A 19408-nucleotide genomic window follows, 5' to 3' on the forward strand; every position below is an offset into this window, starting at 1 on the left:
TGAAATCACCAGTTTGCAAACACTAATGAAATAAGGATCCTAGGTACTAATCATCAATTGTTACTAAAACCACTGGGCTCAAGATGGATGGGGAATTCTATAATGTACGGATCAGGTTGACAAGTTTCAATCAACCAGACATTATGTGCCTCGTGATATGATGCAACAGGAAGTACACACCATCACCTATGAACTATTAACACCCTCCTACCAAAAAAAAAAAAAAATAGAGCCTGAATGTAATCATACTCTAGATCTAACTCTGTTTGCAGGAAATATAGGGCATAGAGGAACATGTTAAATGACACCATGAAGAATTAATCAGAAATGTTAAGTATGTGGGAAATTCTACAGGTGAATGACCCAGCTTCATCCAGAGATAACTGTGTTTTTTAAAGATACTTGAAACTGCGATAGATGAATAGAGATTTAAGAGACATACCAACTTTGGTGACTCTTAAAAGTTATACACGCATTCATTGTACTCTTCTTCCAGCTTTTCTGTAGGTTTGAAATTTTTCCAATTTTTTTTTTAAATTTGAAGGAGAAAAAGACATAGCAACAAAATGAAGTGTGTGGATCTTGTTTGGATACTGATTTGAAAAACTAATTTTAAAAGATGTACCTGAGACAACCAAGGAAAATGGAACACAGGCTTTATTGTGAATTGTTGTTAATTTTGTTAGGTGTGAAAAGTTGTACTGTGGTTACCGTAAAGGAAATTGTTGTTAAAAATACATAACATAGTATTAATGGATGAAGAATATTATCATAGAGGCTAAGGCTATAAGGTACAGGGGAAAGGAGAAAGAACATGTCAGTGTCAAAGTGAGAGCTTGGGTTCAATTCCTGGTCTCACCACTTTTTAAATGGGAGAACTTGAATGAGTTTCCTGGGCTCTCTTAGCCTCAGTTTCCACCAAATACCACCTGCCTAGCAGGGTGGTGAGAATCTTAGAAAATAGTACTCATGACAGTGCCTGACACATGGTTGACATTTAACGGGATTTTTTTTTTTTAAGTGTAATGGGTTATCCCTTACAGATGGATTTGCAGTCAACCAATCAACATCCTTATCTAGTGGCTCATGATAATTTCCAAGCATTCACTACAGGCTTACATCACATGAACCCAGGTCCTCTATAGTGACCACTGGTCCTTGAAAGCATCATACCATAAAGGGCAGCAATCAAGGAGAGACTTAGAAGAATCATCAGCCCTGAGGTGGTCATGCAGTGGTCAGGCTAAATGAGTTAATGTTTGTCAAATGTTTAGAACAGTACCTGGGCCATGGTTACATTATACAAGCACCAATATTGTTATTATTGCAAACAACCTAGCAGAACACAAGACAACTTCAACTTCTATAAAGTCTTCTTTTTTCTGTTTCTCTGAACTTCCTCTCAGGTGCTGAGGTAACAATCTATAAATTGATATATTTTCCTGGGCTTCAAAAGGATGACTCAATCTCTTAATTCACAGATTCAGCTCTTGCCTTGGGCTTGAGCCATTGTGAGTTTCCATTTTGACTGCATCATCACTAATGGGGCTTTGGCTCTCAAAGTTAACAATTGCCTTGACCCATAATGACGAGGGGATCGATGGCCCCATGGGGTCCTCCCTCAAGCCTCATCCTCTGCTCCAAGGGAAGTCCAGTCCTCACTGCAGCCAGCGGTAATCAGAGACAGAGACACGAGTCCTTCACTAATACAGTGAGAATTCCCAAGAAGAGCCTGGGCTAACTAGTGCCCCTGGAAGTCGGTGAGTTTGTAGACTTTGTGCTGTAGAGATTTCTATGTTAGAGATTTCTAAACTGCTGTGCAACACATATCCAGAAACTTGACCTGTGAATGACCAGTTGGGGCATGGAGATGTTTCAGACCATGGATGTGGGCTCAGAAATGGGACCTGCATGAGGACTTTGTGACATTGGTAAAATTGCAACATCCTAAGACAAACAAGGGAGCAACAAGACTGGGCCACATCAGCCTCCCATCCCACATCATTCTCCCTCACAAAAGGGTGTAGAACAGGTATGGTTGGCAAAGAGGGGATTCCGCTTAGGCAGCAGTCTTGGCCTTTCCACAATGAATAAAAATAACAAAAACAAAAGACCTTGAGGTTTCCTGAACAGGAGGTGGTGGCTGTGGCTTTATCTGAGGTGCTGGGAACCACCCAAGTTAGCCTGCAGACTCAGCATAAAGGCTACATGAAGATGTGCACTGGGGAGAGGCAGGGCTGGGGGTCTGTGGGAACCATCCCATGTGTATTTAGAGCCGGGTCTCAAGCTTCTCCCCCTCCACCTGCACCGCCCAGCCCCTGCTCCAGCGGGGCGTCCTCACCGTTCTCACCCCGCCTGCCGCTGCCACAGCCACCCGCTCCAGCAAGCACTTCTGCTGCAGCTGCCTCAGGACATTGCCAGAGCCCCAAGCCCACGCTCTCAGATCAAAACCTGAGTCCAAGCTTTCTGTTCCTGCCTTTCCCAGATATGGGTATTTTCAGTGGTGGCTGGGGCAGGATGTCAGGCAAAGGACCTCATTTGAGCCTAAGCAGACTCACCGTATGGGTTGTGCCCTTCACTGGCTTGTGGCCTCTGGAGACTGTCGTCCCTACAAATCCTGGGGGATAACCTCCTAAAGGATTCATACTCAGTAATTCCAGCTATATTGATATATCAGTATTATGGGATATTTATAAATAGATTTGCCTCTTAGAAGATAATGAGGTTGTTGGGAAAATTAATATTTGCAATTAATTAAAGAAATGTCAATCTTTTCCACCCATACATTGGGAGTAGTCTTCCCCCTGAAGGGATCATGGTATTGATGAAAGGATCATATTATTAGTTTTCAGAGAAATAATAGGTAATGTCCTTTCTTTCATAATTTTCTCCTATAGAAAAGCATAAGTGATGAGCTAATAACCAACTAATTGCTTAGCTGTTTTGGAAGTGACTGTAGTCAATCAAGTTCCCTCAAGGATATTTTACTTGAGAATTTCCAGTAAGAGACACAAGTGCATAAACACTGACTTTTGGCTCAATTTATAGTATATATACGTCAATGCTCAGTTCTGTGAAGTTAACAAAAATCTTTATGATATGCCATAGAATTCACAGGTAAAGAAAAGTGTGTGATTAAAATTAATAATAAAACACAATTCTATTTCACAAAAAAAAAGAAAAAAGAAAAAGGGACTCATACCCATCCCCCTCCATGGCCAGAATGGTCCTATTTGCATATGTGAGTCAAGAGCTGTGATTTGGATCTGCGTCCAAATGTTGCCTTCTTTAGTCTGTCATGAGGTAGTATTCATTGATTCCTGAATGTGTCACTATGAATTATAAAGTTTCCAGAATAGGGAAAATTAATATGACAGTATAATTTTGCTTAAAGATTCAGTTAAGCAATACCAACTATGGCTCTTCAACTAAGGTCACTAATCAGGAGTAATAAAAATAAGACTAATGTCTATATGCATCCGTTTAGGCTTTATAGCTGAATACATGTTTTTGAATACACACAATCTCACTTTATTTTTAGAGTTAAGCTCTAGTGTCACTTGGGTGAATCTCCCATTTTAATTTAGCCAAAAAAGACTCCAACAGATGAAGTGACTTGTCCAAGGTCACCAGACCGAAACATAGGTCTAGGCAGAAGAGGACACTTTCTCTTTCATCTCTGCAGGAACTCAGCCCCTGGCAGATCGCAGCACCTTGCTAGGCAGCTCTTGAAGCTGCCTCCCCCTCCTATATGCCTCTCTCAATTTATGGTTGGCCAGGATACCTGACGGGGTTCAGCGAAGCCCACTGCCCACCACTGACTGAGGGTCTTTGCTAGCAGCAACTCTTTCCATTGCCTACACCCCCCAGGCTTTGGAGAAACAAGAGACCATCTTCCTCCTCAGTCTTGGGACACTGCTGGTTCCACACACAGGGGTCATAAATGGCTCGCACTACAGTGACAGTGTGGCTAGGAAAACGCTTGTCCAGTGTGACAGAGTCCTATAGGCGGCATCACTGTGAATGCCCAGGGTGAGAAATCTGTGCGATGCTCGGGAGGAAGGCTGAACAGCAGGGAGAGAGCTGTGGTGTACACTGACTCTGCACACACGGGATGGCAGTGGAATGGAGGTTTGAGCTTCTTTTCCTCCTTGAAGGACAAGCAGGCTATGACAATAGGAAATCAGTTGTCTTGTTGGTTTCTTCCTTTTTTTTTTTCCAACTTTCTTTCAAGCTCTGTCCTTTTGTCAATTTTTTTGTTTAAAATCATTTCTTCAGAATTGCCTGTTTATTTCTCATTAAATGTAGTACTTTGTGTTTTCTGTACAGTATGTCCACTCCAAGGGACAGAGAGAAGCCAGTGCTAACAAAGATGATGCACATTTTGTTGTTCTCTTAACAAATTTTTTGTAAGAGGCCAAATCACTCAGAACCTGGCTATTTTCTTTTTGGTAAGACAGATGGGAAATTGCCAGGGGTGTGTGATAAGGATTGTCTTTTCACAATTACAACTGAGATCAATTTATGCATCCTAAATAGTGATAGGAAAAGAGGAAGAGGAACTACAGGAGAACAGATGTTCCTTTCTTGTCTACATCTTGATTTCTTCTTATTCCAGAAATGGCTTTATCTGAATATGCTGGTGACTAAGGTGAGCTGGTGAATGGTTGTCGTGTTCCTTTGAGAAGCCCTCCCAGTGAATCGGGACTCTTAGAAAATGGGTGGATGAAACAGAAAGTGAGGACAGGGGAACAGCTGGCCAACTCTTTGGAAACACTTGTCCATCATCATAATAAGAAATCCTTCCAGCATGTAAATGTGGTGACTGTGCGCTTGAGCGGTGAGCAGCACATATCTGATAATACCGGTTCATCAGGCCAGTGATGTAGGTGTGGGACTTCTGTGTTTCTGTGCCAGGGAGCAAGCAGGAGAACAAATGACTGACTCTGTCATCAAGGATCTAGGCATTTGTGGACCCGTGTAAAGTGGGGCAGAGGGTGTCAAAGAAAGAGTCAAGTGGGAGGAGCTTGGGGAAGTGAATCTAGATGGGCTTCATGGAGGAAGTGACTTTTCTGTAGGATTTCAGTGGAGAGAGGTGAGGGCTTATTGGGCAGAAGAATGGCATGTGCTCAGACTAGGGGCATATCATGGGATACATGGTGAGTGAAACAGTGTTTGAAATTTGCTGGGTGGAGTGTGATACAGGCTGATGATGGTCTTGGAGAAACAAGGCAACTTAGATGGAGTTGGATGGTGATGGGGGAATAGTGAGAACACAGTAGTTCTTACTAGGGTGAACAATTATTTCCGTATCAGGACCAGAACCTTTACCACTTGAAAGTGCTTTACAGATGGTGAAGTGGGAGAGTAATAATGCTGACTGCCGTTAGCAGAGGTTTTTTGAAGAAACAACAAAAGGTGGCCGTGGGGGTGGGGCAGGGGGAGTGTTTTGCTCTTCTTTAGTTCCATCTCTCATTTAATAAGAAAAATATGTTGCACTCAACATATGTGGCTGGAAATGGAACTCACTGAACTTAGAAAATTTGCCTCTCAAACCCAGGAAGTTCAAATTTATTTGACAACTTTGTTTCTTTGATTATTTGGGAGAAGATGGAACTTTTCTTAAGCATTATTATTACGTGTGCCTGGTATAAAAAAAGTGTACCTAATAAATGTAAGAAATGCCTTAAACAACAACAACAAAAAAAAGATATTTTAAAAACCTTTAAAAAGTAAAAGAGTGATTCTTTAAGAAAGCCTTTCAGGATGCTTGCATTAATGCATACATGTTTCAACAAACATTTATGCAAGCTTGCTACGCATGAGGCCCACGGCAAGGTGCTGGGGAACAAGACATACAGCCACTTCCAGTGGAATGGGACCAGGGCATGGGGAGTGGAAGTTCCAACAAGGGCCCTGCAAGTCAGAGTTGGCATGAGAACAACAGCCTGCCACAAAGGCAGGTGGCAGTGACCGTGGTGGTGGACCCACCTCTGAGCCTCCCCCTCCCCCAGCCCTTCCCTGCAGCCGGTAAACAGGCTCCAGGCTCTTCCTGTGGAAAAGAGAGAAATCCTTCTAGTCCCTGCTCGAGACAGCACTCACTCTTCCTTCATCTCCCAGCATCTGTAAAATGGAGATTATAGTAATGCCTCCCTCACCAAGTCGTGAGGATTAAATACCTTAATGCGTGCAAAGTGGTCAGAACAGTGCCTTGCACATAACAAGCACCTAGGAAATGTGAGCTCTAATTATTAATTCAGTCTTAGGAGGGAATGGGAGACAAATGCATCTCAGGCCATCAGTCTCAAATCAGAATCTACCCTGTGTTTATTGGCATGGAAATAGCACACATTAAATTTTTTACAAAGCAGGTTACAAAATAGTAATTGCATTCTTATCTCCATTTTTGGGAAAGATATATATTTATACATAAAAATTAATGGATAGAACACTCAACAATAAGAAAGGAAACAACCCAACTAAAAATGGGTAAAAGATCTGAACAGACATGTCACTGAGGAAGATAGACAGATGACAAATAAACATGTGAAAATATGCTGAACATCTTATGTCATCAGGGAATTGCAAATTAGAGCAACAGTGAGATACCACTGCATACCCAAAATGACTAAAATCCGAAATATTGACAACATCAAATGCTGGCAAGGATGTGGAGCAACAGGAATTGTCATTTGCTTCTGGTGGGTGTGCAAAAAGGTAAGCCACTTTTGAAGACAGTTTGGCAGTTTCTCACAAAGCTAAACATAGACCTACCATGAGATCCAGCAATCGCACTCCTAGGTTTTTACCAAAAGGAGTTGAAAACATGTCCATGTGAAAACTTGCACACAAATGTTTATAGCAGCTTCATTCATAATTGTCAAAACCTGGAAGCAACCAAATTGTCCTTCAGTAGGTGAATGGATAGACAAACTGGCACATCCATACAATGGCATATTATTCAGTGATGAAGAGGAAATGAGCTATCAAGCCACGAAAAGACATAGAGGAACCTTACATGCTTGTTGCTAAGTGAAAGCAGTCAGCTGGAAAAGGCTACCTACTGTTTGATTCCAGCTCTATGACATTCTGGGAGAGAGAAGACTATTGGTTGCCACAGGTTCAGGAGACAATAGTGGAGGGGAGAGATGAACCAGGTATTTTTAGGACAGTGAAACTATTCTGTATGAAACCGTAATGGTGGACACTTGGCATTATGTATTTGTCAAAGCCCATAGAAATGTGCAACACAAAGAGCCAATCCTAATGTGAATTATAGACTTAGTTGTTAATAATCTATCGATATTGGTTCATCACTTGTGACATATGTACCACACTAATGCAAGATGTTTGTAATAGAAGAAATTATGTATGGGGGGTGATACATGGGAACTCTCTACTTTTTGTGCAGTTTTTCTGTAAACCTAAAACTGCTCTAAAAATAAAGTTTATTGTTTAAAAGAAAATAGTGGAGAAAAAAGTGGTTACTCTCAAGGTGGAGAAATTTTAGGAGGTTTTAATTGAATTTAAGCTTATTTGTATTTTCTGATTTTAAAGCCCAGCAGTTTCTTACACAAGTTTTCATAAAGAATTACAAGACATGTGGTCCTTATTCAAACACTGTCTTACACAAAATGAGATCCTCACCAATAGATTTTACTGGAAATTGAACAGGGATTCTGAAAATGATTGCATTCAAAAGACAGGATGATCTATTTTTACCTCATGGATATTTGCTTCTTCATCACATGTAACATTCCCTTTTCTTGAGGGGATTCTTTGGGCTTTACTGGCTATCCTCCAGAGCCCACACATCCTACCCCCAGTGGGGTTCCCTGATTCCTAGCCTGTCTCTTTATCCCTCTGAATGGAAGGTTGTCAGACTCTGAATATACTCTCTCCGCAGAGCTCCCAGCTGTTGTTTGCTTTTTCTGGCACAAAATTGCTTTGAATCCTTACCTGAGGACGTTTGGCTTCAGACAAATGGGCAGCACCTGGGGAGAGAGGGGGCAATGGACAAAGGACGAGAGTAGCCTCCCAACACCCACATTTCATTCAAAGAGAAAAAAGCACGGAAGGAAGAAACCCCCTGTGCCTTTCTCCTCGAGGACCTGGCCTCTGGCTACTGCATTAACCTTTCACTGCCTCGAATGTGAAGAGGGAATGGGAGTGGGCGGGAGGGGAGACAGCGTGGAGAAGGGGTGTGCGGGCAGCAGGCCCCCCTCATTTGCCCCTGCTCCAGCTGAGGGCTGGCCCCAGCTTGTCAGCAGTAGGAGACGGAGGAGAGGAATCCTTCCACCTGGCAGATTTGTGGAGCTTCAGGAAACTGTCAGTTCCCAGGAACCATTTCTGAGGAGGGGCACTCGGTTGATCATCAGAAAGGGGCGGGCTGGGAGGATCGGACCTGCTCTGCTGTCTCGGCAACATGAGGACCCTGCTGGGGGTCTGAGGTGTGCTTGGAAGGCTGCCCAAGGCACCACCCCCAGGGGCCGACCATGGCCAACAGTAACCTCTCGCCCCCAGGGCGAAGTCTAGTCCCAGGAGTACTCAATCTCCGTCTGGAGCACAGCCGGGGAGGCTTCTGCCGGGAGAGAGCAAAGAAACATTACTGAGAGTCGCCTTGTCTCAGACACGGCATTCAGCGTTTTCACCTACGTTATCCCATGTGACACCTGGAGCTGAGTATTAATATCTGAGTTTACTGGCTGTGTGACTTGGACCATACCCAATCTCTTGTAGCCTTGGTTTCCTCATCTATAAAATACTGATACGAGTGTCTGTAGGTCATACGTTTGTGGGGAGGAATAAGTGAATTAATATGTAGCATCCATAGAGAAGCATTCGATAAACGATAGCCATGATTAAGAAGAATGAGGGAGAGCTTGACGCACCAACAGGGAAATGGCTCTCAGCCATATCATTAAAAGGGGGCGGGAGTGAGAACAACAACGGAATGTACACAAGTGGGTTCCTATTTGTTTAAAATAGAAGGATGTATATGTGGATGTGCATGCTTGGGGGATTTTGAGATTTTAACTTTTTTTACCCCTATGTTTCCCCCTTTTCCTTGGGCCTGCCAGGCAGGAAGGCCCAAGAGAGTGGACCTGGCAAAGCCTACCTCAAGGAGCCGAACGGTGACACCCCCTGGAGCCAGCACCCCTGGCTTGCTCACCAGCAGCCAAGAGGGCTCCATTATGTCCCAGCTGGGTGTCATCCCCAAACCCCATCCCCTCAAGGAGTGACTCCTGGCTGTGCCCCCACAGCTTTGATCCATCTCTAACTATTTGATATATCCTATATGCATGTATCCCCAACCCTCAGCAGTGTTCCAGAACAACCAAAAATAGGTGGGGCTGGATACCTAGGTAAGGACACCTGACCACCCCCCTCCCAGCTTTGGACAGAAACAAAGAACCTCTCACGGTGGTTCTCTTTGGAAGAGCAACTCTTGAGTGAGAGGAAAACTAACTTCATTGAAGACTCCCTTGAACTACTTGAGTTCTCAGTATGTGCAAATATAACATATTTTTCTTAACATTTCTATGGTGAAATATACACACAAAAAAGTGCATAAAACTCACAGGTATGGAGAGTAGTTATAAAGTAGACAACCAGTTAACTATTACCTGGATTAGACAAACAAACAAATATTGTCAGTGTCTTATAAATCTTCATGATCATAACCCCTCCCTCTCTCTTAGAGGCTGTATAAATTACTTTTTCAAATAAAAGAAATAAATTTAAATGAAAGGAAAGAAGGAACAAAGGATGGAGGGAGAGAAAAAGGGAAGGAGGGGAGAGAGGGAGGAAAGGAGAGAAGGGAGGGTTGGAGGGAAAGAGGGAGAAAGGCAGTGAAACTTGCTGGAAGTCACTGTATTTGTTCCCTGTGGCTGCTGAACAAATTACCACACATTTAGTAGCTTAGAACAATACAAATTCATTATCTGACAGTCTTGGAGGTCAGAAGTCTGACGTGGGTCTCGCTGGGCTAAGAGGGAGATGTTGGCAGGGCCGTGTTCCTTCTGCAGGTTCCAGGGGAGTATCCATTCCTTGCCTTTTCCAGCTTCTAGAGGTGCCTCATTCCTTGGCTTGTGGAGCCTTCCCCCTTCTTCACAACCTGCCATGGCTGCTGGATTTTCTCACTTTGCATCCCTTGCACCTGGTTTGTCTTCTGCTGCCCTCTTCTGGCTTTAAGGACCCTTGTGATTACATTGGGCCCATCCAGATCATCCGGGATAATCTCCCTATTTTAAAGTCAACCGATCAGCACTCTTAATTGCATCTGCAACCTGATCCCCCTTTGCTGTGTAACTCAATATAGTCACTGGTTCCGGGGATTAGGATTTGGACATCTTAGTCATTGTCTGCCCACCACAGCCACCCTGGTAAGCAGCAGAGCAGGGATTTGAGGCTGCACCCACTGGCTCTCCACCCTGGCTGGAGTTCAGTGTAGAAATGTAAAGGACGGGGGAAGTGAGGAAGGTGGGAGGCAGGGGTGTGAGGAGAGACCACCAGGTGGGAGGGGATGCTAGGGTGGGAGGGGCTGAAAACCGAGCTCATCTGGTACCCAGGGCAGGGTTGCCAGGATAGAACCGTGACGCCATTGTTGTCGCCAATTACCCCATTTCCCTTTATAACATTTTAATTGTAAATGTAATTTTAATTTACTTCCTCTCCCTTACTTGTTGTCTTATGTTTCACAACACTGCTGTAACCCATAACAATCTAATTGCCCCAGGAGGTCTTTTTTTGTCAGTCTCTTGTCTGCTTAGTCTCTTTACTTGTTACCTCATATTAAACTATTTACAACACTACTATAAACTGTACCCTAATGCGTACCCCAGCCCTTCAAAGAATTTCTTAGACTTATATTAATTCTGTAAACTATTAACTAATGCTTACGCCAGCTTCTGTCTGTTTTCAGCAATGCCCCTTACACACTTCCAGTTAAACATAACCAATCAATCACTATCTGTCGATGTCACTATCTCCACCACCCTTTGTCTAAAGCCCATAAAAATCCTAAACCTTTTGATGGGGGGAGACAGATTTGAGGCCTTTTTGCCTCCTGTTTTTTCCTACACAACATTCTCTGTAATAAAACTTTTTTGCTCTTTGAAACCCCAGGTGTCATAGATTGGTTTATATGTGCATTGGGCAGCGAATCCTATTTGGTAACAAGGAGCGAGAGAGAAAGAACCTGGCACAGGAATATCTGTTGACAGGAACTAAGGACACATGAACTCTAAAGCAACTTGAAAATGTAAGAGTACTTAAGACACCATAGTCTTTGCAAACAAAATTGTATTGGTTTCTGGCAGAAACACGCAAACAAAAAATACAGATATTCTTTTCCCTTGAGCCTTGCCTCCTCCATCACAAGGAATGAAAGAATGGCTGCCCACAACTGCAGCTGGCCCAAGTTCCACTCAGATCAGGGAGGATATCAGGAGGATGTGACCTCCTCATCTCTGCCCACCTCCCGGGTGTCCTCCTCAGCCGGGGTCTCCCCTCCCTGCGCTCTTCCTGCCCCACTCCCATCTGCTGAGCCTGGTGGAGGTAGAGGGTTAAGGCTCTGCAGCCAGAGGGTTCTGGGTTTGAATCCTAGCTCCACTACCATTATGATCATGAGCAAGTGACTTCATGTTTTCATTAGCTTTCACATATATGAATGGTGAGAATTACAATACCCACCACATAGGGTCATAGTGAAGATTAAACAGAGAATTTTATGTAAACACATAGCTTGGTGGCTAGCACAGGGAAAACGTTTAGTGAACATTAACTAGAGTCACTGAGGGGAGATCTTTAAGCTAAGCTGGTTGAATAATTTAATTATCCTCTAGGTTAAAAGGGAGGGGAAGGAGAGCTCCCAGTGTCTCCAAGCTCTCTGCTACAGTGAAAAGGAAGACCATGTCTGGCACAGAATAGGAACTTCATAAGGCTTTATTGGATAAGTGATAATAAAAACTGCAATTGTAAAATAGTTAAAATTTATTGAGAGCTTACTTATAGCTAAACATGGTTCTCATCACTTTACATGTGTTGATTGATTTAATACTCACAAAACCATATAAGACAGGATTCAGTTTACAGATGAGGAAACTGAGGCACAAAGAGATGACTTTACTCATCTAGTGTTGCATACAGGTAGAGCCAGAATTTAACTCCAAGCACTCTTTATAAATGGATTGATGAATGAATGGACAAAGGGATGGGCAGGGCCTGGGAAGAGATCAGGAGTTTTTTGAACTGCACTTGATTTTGAAAATTGGTGAAGAAAGCTGTGGGGAGTCAGCCAGATATCGAGCTTGTCTGAACACAAATATTTTCTGTAAGTTCAGCAAGGCAATCTCTACTCTGTTCCTTTTTCACCCTAGTATTTGGGTTCAGTATTCTTGTATATTCCCCATCAGAAACAGTTTTTGATGTGTTTTAATGATTAAATTACAAAATCAGAAGATTGCAGATTTTAATCTTTGCACATGCACCATGCCCGCAATGATTTATTTTCTGTGTCTTCTATGACCTTCGCAATTTGGTAGGAACAAGTTCAATTTGGTTCCCCAGCTGTCAGCACACTCATTACTGGGCTGCTGCTCTCCATCTGCCCTTGGTTTCCAGGAGCGAGGTGCTGAGGTTTGACTTTTAACAGCCCTTTACCTTTAATTTTCCCTCCCAATCACACTTAACCAAGTCAGAGGATTCACGTGGGGGCAGCAATTTCTTCATTTTAATTTCTCAGAAATATGGTTCTGCATTCTGGATATGTTACTTTTTAAATGTTTTTAATGCTGTTTTTAAAAAATGTATTTTTACCAAAGAATATAAGATTTGCTGAATGCCATTCTGATTTCCAAAGAATATGAGATTTGCTGGATGGCATTCTGATACTGTGCAGGGCAGAGTATGAAATAAGAGAAATTGCGACTGCTCCTGCCCTGGGGCTGACATTTCCGTTCTCACTTCCCTGATTAGCTCTGGGCATTTAAAGTGGACGGCATAAAATACATGCATCAGATAGGGCCCTATTTACACGAAAGACTGCTATTGACTTGAGACCGAAATTTGCCCAGAGTGGTCTCTGCCCTGTCTATTCTCTAAGAGAACAGCCAAGCAGAGGACAGCTGAGGAGCATAAAGGTGAAGAACGAAACGGTGAGCCCATTCTTGAGTATGCCATGGTTTACTAATGCTGCCAGAATGCAAAATACCAGAAATGGATTGGCTTTTATAAAAAGGGGTTTATTTGATTACAGAGTTACAGTCTTAAGGCCATAAAGTGTACAAGGTAAGGTATCAACAATAGGGTACCTTCACTGGAGAAAGGCCATTGATATCCGGAAAACCTCTGTTAGCTGGGAAGGCACATGGCTGGGGTCTGCTTGCTCCCGGGTTGCGTTTCAAAATGGCGTTCTCCAAAATGTCAGCTTTCAATGGCTGTCTTCCAAAATATCTGTTTCAGCTGCAGCTCTGAGGTCCTTCTATTTGTGAACTTTTATGAGACTCCAGTGAACCAATCAAGGCCCACACCAAATGGGGGGGGGCCACACCTCATGGAAACATTCAATCAGAGGCCACACTCTAACCAAAGATGTCACTCAGTTGGGTGGGCCACATCTCCATGGAAACAACCCAATCCCAATATCCCATGAAATTGGGTTAAAAGATCATGGCCTTTTCTGGGGGACATAATATATCCAAACCAGCACAGCTACCAAGCATGGGCATCATACAGAGGTCAGCTGGGAAGTCTACGCACACGCAACTAGTTTAGCAACAAGGCAAACTCTGTAGGGTATAAGCAGACGCTACTGCTACTTTCTTTCTTTAGAAAATAATGCCTTTCTACACCGATTCATCCCTTCTGTAAGACTATTCTTCCTTGCTCTGTATGAAATCTCCAATAGATCCCATAGCTTTTCTGCCCATCTTGAGGTGTTAAAAGTCCAGCTCTATCTAATATCAAAACTTCAGTTCTCATTCCATTTTAAAGCTTCTTCCTTTAGTGATTTTAGGTTTAACTCAAGCTCAGAAATCTGCAGAGGTAAAAGGTGGCACAGTTACTTCTTCCCTATTTCTGCCCCTGACTGTCCCTCTTTCCCTCTCTTCACTCGCCATATTGTATCCGGGGTTGGACCAAAGTGCAGAAGAGAAACGAGGAATGAAAGAGACCTTCTGAGACCTGTGCACTTACTTCCCATGGTGGGTTCTCTAGATAGGACCAATGTCCAAAATATGGCTCTTTCTTCTGTGGGGCATAGATTATTGTCACTCTGATGATGGATCCATGCCACAGGCCCTTTCTTGCTGGGGCTTTCCTACTCCAGTGTCCCCAGTATGGAAGACACTCTCTCTAGCAGGCCATTTATGTTATTCCCCCAGATCCTGTCTGCTACGGTCCTCTCTCCCCTTGCAGGAAGCCCCAGCATGATCCAATTCTGACCACCTCTCAAAGACAAAGGTCTTACATGGGCAATTCTCTAAAGAAATATGCTATGGTCAAAAAAGGAAAAGAAAAGAAAAAATGTTCAACATAGGCATTAAAAATGAAATTAAAACAAGATGCCATTTTTTTTTCATATATGGAATTGAGAGAGATTTAAACTGTTAAACTATTCGGGATTGGTAAGTATGCAGGTACTATTTATCCTCTTGGAAATACACTGCAAAGCATTAAAATATGCCTCTGAAATTGTGAGACAATACATTCCCATTGTTTAAGCCAACCAGTGCGTGGTATTTTTCAGAGCAGCCCTGGCAAGCTAAGACAGTGCCCTATCCTAAAGCAATTATTTGTTGTAGTTGTTTAAAAGTCCTCTGTGTAGAAGAGGCAACAATTAGTCGATTCAGCCAGCTAGCCTCTTCAGTTAAAATTTCAGTCAATTATTTTTATTTAAATTACCGAGTTGGTGCCTCAAAAAGGTGGTTCCACAATGAGATATCATCTCTCACCCATAAGAATGGCTGCTATTAAACAGACAGGAAACTACAAATGTTGTAGAGGATGTGGAGAAATAGGGACACTTATTCACTGCTGATGGGAATGTAAAATAGTATAGGTGTGGAAGATGGTTTGGTGGTTTCTCAGAAAACTAAATATTGAGTTGCTCTATGACCCAACAGTTCCACTACTTGGTTTATACCCAGAAGATCTGAAAGCAGGGAAATGAACAGACATTTGCATGCCAATGTTTTTAGTAGCACTATTCACAAATTACCAAAAGATGGAAACAATCCAAGTGTCCATCAACTGAATAATGGATAAGCAAAATGTGGTATAGACATACAATGGAATATTACTCAGTAGTAAGAAGGAATGAGATCCTGAAGCACATGACAACCTTGAAGACATAATGCTGAGTGAAATAAGTCAGACACAAAGGGACAGATATTATATGATTTCACTAATATGAACCAACCAGAATATGTAAACTCATAGTCATAAAACGTAGACTAAAGGTTACCAAGAGAGAAATTGAAGCTAGAGGATGGAGGGTGGTTGCCTATTATGTTCAGAATTTTTAACAATGTTGAACTTAAATGTTTGGAAATGGATTGATGTGAGGGTTGCTCGTTATCAGGGTTATAAGTAACGGTGCTGAATTGTCTGTAAATTTGGCTGAAAGGGGTTGTTTAGAGTCATGTATGTCACCAGAAATTGTTTAAGATTAACACTACAAATATAATTGTTATTTCATGAATTAGTACAAATGTATGACACTTGTACAAAGATTTAATAATAGATTGGTATATGGGGAAAAAAGTACCTTTTGCAAGCTATGGATTATAGTTTACACTAATATCCTAATATCCTTTCATCAACAGTAACAAGTGTACCAAACCAATACCAGTGGTACGCTAGTAATGGGGAGAAGGGGAGTAAAAGGAATGGGTGTTTTTTTATGTACATTCTTTTTTTATGTATATCTGTTATTTTTCTTTTTGGAGCAATGAAAATGGTTTAAAATTGAATGTGATGATGATTGCACAACTAGGTGATGACATTGATGGTACATTCTGGATGGATTACATAGTATGTGAACATATCTCAATAAAACTTGCAGAAAAAAAAGTTAAAAAAAGGTCATTACAGTATTTTGACACAGTTTTGGAGTAACTAATTTCTGGGACATTATTTTCCACTAGGACCTTCAACCAACGTGATTCCATGTCCTAATTCTGTTGTGAAAATATCTGCAAATTTGCTGTGGCTAACTGGGAAATCTTCAAGTCCTGCAATAGTGAAGATAAGTAGCGTTTTTCTTAATATTTGGTCTCCCTGCATCCCCCACCCCCACCCTAGCTTGGCAGAACTGGTCTCACGCAGCCGGAATGGCATTGGATTCTCTGGAGCATCCTGAAAACTCGGCTTCTTTGTGCCTTCCCCCCTTTTCCAGGTGTGGGAGAAAAGGCAGTACAGTATTGCTTAGTTCTCTAAAAAACGGTCTGCTGCAGCCCCCAGAGTGCATTCATGTTGGGAGGACAGGTTGTAATTGTGCACATCTTGGCACTGGGTAGCCCGGGAGAGTGCTCTCAAGCAGAGGGTGAATCATAGCTCTGTTTGTGTTAATAGCATCTCAAGAAGCTGTAGACTGGGCCTGGGAAAGGGCTGGAGAGGGATGTGGCTATAGGATCGTGCAGATGCATTGGTCCTGGGCTACCCAACCTCATACCCCATATGCAGGCCACAACTCAGGAACCCAATATGGCTGGGTCAGCCTGAAGGAGGGTCAGAAGGCCAGCAGGTCTGGCATGGTGAGGGCAGACAGCACGCTGCACACAGCTTAAGGGGCCTGTGGCTGTGGGGGATAGGTGTGATGCATTTCTCAAATTTGCTTCTTTGGTGCACCCAGCCTTTCCCAACCTCGTTCCATGTCCCCACCACACTTAATTAGGTAGAACCAGTTCCCTAGCATCTTTGCCTTCGCTTCCTCCTGCTCTTCTGTACTACCATATTACAGCTTTCAATTTACTTGCTGAAATGGTAACAGGGAAGGGATCATCCAAAAAATTCATTTTTATCCAACTGATATTGTAAGACGACTGGACCTGGGCGGTAATGGCAGTCTCCTGGCAAACATGCATTCCTCAGCCATTGTGGACCAGGCTGGGTTCTTGGTGTTAAAGACAAAATGGTGAATAAGAAAATGCCCCTGCCCTCAAGAAGCTCACCGCCCCTGGGAGAGGCCTACAGGGAAGAGATGATTACATGGGTAATTCTCTAAAACCTCAGTTCTCCCTATGTGAAATTCTACCATATAGCTTAAGAATTTTAGTTCCAGGATCTATGCACCAAATCATTCTCACTTGAGGTAATTAGATGGGGTGGGGTAGAGAGGATAGAGCTTAGAGTTAAGAATGGATGAGGGAGATACCATAAATGGCAGAGTAGTAATGGAGTAATTTTTGCTGAAATTTTTGGAGGAGAGAGCAAGGAAACTGAGGGACTATCACACGAGAACTTCTTTCAGGAAGGAAAGTGGAAGCAGTGATGTGTATCAGAGAGGCTGGCAGCAAGGATGTTGCATGAAGTTACCATTGGCAAAGCAAAGGCTAAACGGCCTTCGTATGAGAGGGCAGGAAGTCGAGATACTTCCACGCAGCTCAGCATTCCAGTTTTCCGAGCCATGTTGAACCAGTGAGAGCTGGGAGTCAGAAGTCAACATCTCCAAGATATAAAATCAGAAAAGCTTTGAACATTTGGATAGAGAAGCAGAAAGAAAAGTAAATCCCTTTCACCAGACATCCTAGCTATAAGAAAGTAAAATTTCCACTTTTGAGCATTTCTTCGAAACAACACAGGAGAGTCTAAAGATTTTTCTCTTAGCAGATAGATATCAGTTGAACAGTGTACATGATCACTAATTTGGAATGTGTAAATATTAATAATATTCTATTTATCTAACATGCTGTCTTTATTTTATTAGCGTGAATGTAATAAATAGTGTAATTGAGTCCCTTATAGTCTCCACTCCCCAGCCTGCTTTTCCTTATTAGGTGCAAAACTCCTAACTGTTGAATTCTCCAGGGGTTTTTCTGGATCCTATGTTATATAGTTGGAAAGAAATTTTGTTGTTGGTATTGTTAGAAAACAAAGAAGGGCAAACCCATTTTGACTTGAGGAATTCAAAGGAATCTTCTCCAGGGGGTGATTTTTAGGCCAGATCCTGAGAGATGAAATGGCATTAGCCAGGTGACTAAGAAGGAGACTTGCACAGCCCTTGTCATGCCCAGGTCCTTCTCGTGGTTCCATCAGACCATCTGGTCATGTTTTCAATGTGGGAGACAGTTGAGTGGGAATATCAGAGAACGAGCAGTAATAGTAACAACAATCACTTGAATCTGCTTTGAAGGTTACAAACACCCCTGCCTATATAACCTTATTAAAGCCTCACAACAACCCTGTGAGATAGATGCTGAGCCCAACTTATGAGGAAATGAGGAAACTGAGGCTCATTGCAGCAGAAGGCCTTGCCTAAATTCATAACAGCAGTAACTGATGGAGCCAGAACTTTTCCCAGGTCTTCTGATGCTCAATCCTGTAAACTATGAAAACTGATGTTCTATTATCCGATACATGTCAGAAGGAATATGCCACATCAGCAGTGTTGTGCACTATTGTAACTAAAAGGGGATGGGATAACATTTGGAGCTGTTTTTAGAATGGAAAAATCCATTCTTTGAAATCCTTAAAAAAATTTTTTTGACGTAGATGATTCCAATAAATGACAGTGAACAAGGTAGGTGCGGAAAGAGACAGGGCAAATGCAAACATTACGTATTTAATGTAATATTAGTTGAGCTAACTTTTACAAACAGGTAACAAGGGAAAGTCAAGAGAGCATCAGAAATCGATAACACAATTTTAGTGTTAGCTGCATTTAAGTGAGACAGCTCTGACTCATTCAACATGTGATGTCAGGCCAAGCAGGTTATAAGGGGCAAGAATGTACTTTTGGGAAAAGTTGGAAAAGGAACTGTATATTTGAATATACCACATCTTGTTAACCCTTCCTATGGATGAGGATAAAAGAAATAATAAGGGACTTTCTAGGAACCCTGGGGAAACTGTATCCTTTCTTAAGTCTTTAGAGCAGGACAGAGCATGCATCACCCTGTGTAGGAAGCCAAAACCTCATATGAATCACTGGCAACAAATGGAATATGAAGGCTCGGAAGCCAGAAAGGGTTCATAAAGTGCTGGTGCCTTCAATTTCATAAGCAAGGAGTGATCTATACCAACATAGAGAAAGAAAGGAATATCTAACTGTCAAGAAAAGGAGGGTTTTTACTGGCTCTTGATGGTCCAGTCCACAGTTAATATTTGCTCTCAGGAAGGGTCTTCTGTTGTATAAACTTAGCCCCTTAATTAAGCACTTGTCCTGTCCACAGACCCTTCTTTTTCT

This window comes from Choloepus didactylus, chromosome 7 (assembly GCF_015220235.1).
Source record: "Choloepus didactylus isolate mChoDid1 chromosome 7, mChoDid1.pri, whole genome shotgun sequence".
In the NCBI taxonomy this organism is placed as follows: Eukaryota; Metazoa; Chordata; class Mammalia; order Pilosa; family Megalonychidae; genus Choloepus; species Choloepus didactylus.